The sequence below is a fragment of the Ursus arctos genome, unplaced genomic scaffold, assembly GCF_023065955.2.
Source record: "Ursus arctos isolate Adak ecotype North America unplaced genomic scaffold, UrsArc2.0 scaffold_5, whole genome shotgun sequence".
Taxonomy (NCBI): domain Eukaryota; kingdom Metazoa; phylum Chordata; class Mammalia; order Carnivora; family Ursidae; genus Ursus; species Ursus arctos.
The window spans coordinates 86,820,751-86,822,249 of NW_026623067.1; positions in this window are offsets into that span (position 1 = coordinate 86,820,751).

The window sequence follows — 1,499 nt, forward strand, 5'->3', positions numbered from 1 at the left end:
AACCTAATATATAACAGAGGTGACATTATAGAACAATGAGTAAGAGATGAGTGTTAATGATGCCAAGAAAACTGGTTATCCATGTGGGGATTAAAAAATTTTGATAGGGACACCAGGCTTGGCTCAGTCGGAAGAGCATTCAACTTTTGATCTCGGGGTTTTGAGTTCAAGCCCCATGTTGGGTGTGGAAATAACTAAAAATAAATAAAATTTTTGAGTTCCCACCTCACATAATATACAAAAATTAATTTCAGGTGAGTTAAAGATCTAAATGTGAGGGAAAAAATGTAATAAATATGTAATAAGTAAATATAGGAACATATCCTTATGATTTTGGTGTAAGGAAGAACTTTTTGTTAATCCTACAGAAAGTAGTATGATCCTTGATAGGAAAAATTCCTGAAATAAGACACAAAATGTATAATCCATAAAGAAAAAGATTTATTTATATATTTGGTTACCTTAAAATTAAGAACTTCCATTCTTAATTAGTAAACATGATGCAGAGAATGAAAGACAAGTCACAAATTAAGGCAAAGAAGGCAAATATTTGCAATGCAATTATTGTCAAAGAACTAGTATATAGACTATAGGAAGAACTACAAAGCAATAGAAAAAGAGATATAACCCACTAGAAAAATGGGCAGATGACTTGAACAGGAACTTCACAAAAGAGGATAGTCAATGGCTAATACAAGTAAGAAAAGATGCTCAATTTCATTAGTAATTGGGGAAAAAGCAAATTTAAATAGCAAATCTGAAAATACCAGGTATTAGTGAATATTGGAAACTCCTAATCCTATTAGAACTGTTAATTGGTACAATTTCCTTGGGAAAATGTTTAGCAATACCTAGTAGAGTTGATTATAGTCATATTCTATCCCAAAGAAATTCTACTCCTAGGTGAGTGACCTAGAAGAATTCTTGCCCATGTGCACAAAGATTTTTATATAATATTTATACCACTTTGGTTCATAATATGCAAAAGCTGGAGATAACTAATGAATCCATTACAGTAGAGTTGCTAGATAAATTGTGATATATTCATACAACGAAATAGACCCTTAGCAACATGAGTGAATCTCACAAAATATTGTTGAGTGACCGAGCAAGAAAAAACAGACACAAAATATGATTCCATTATATGCAGTTCAAAAACAGAAAAATAAACAGTATGTCATTAGGGGTGCATACATAGGTTATATAAGTATAAAACAAAGCATTATCATAAAAGTAAATATGGCCGTAACCCTGGGGCGGGGTTGGGGGGGGGGAGGGAAAATGATATGTTCAGGTGAAAAGTAGTAGGGGCTTCCAAGTATTGACAGTTTCTTTCTTTCTTTCTTTCTTTCTTTCTTTCTTTCTTTCTTTCTTTCTTTCTTTCTTTCTTTCTTCCTTTCTTTCTTTTCTTTCTTTCTCTCTCTCTCTCTCTCTCTTTCCTTCTTTCTTTCTTTCTTTCTTTCTTTCTTTCTTTCTTTCTTTCTTTCTTCCTTCCTTCC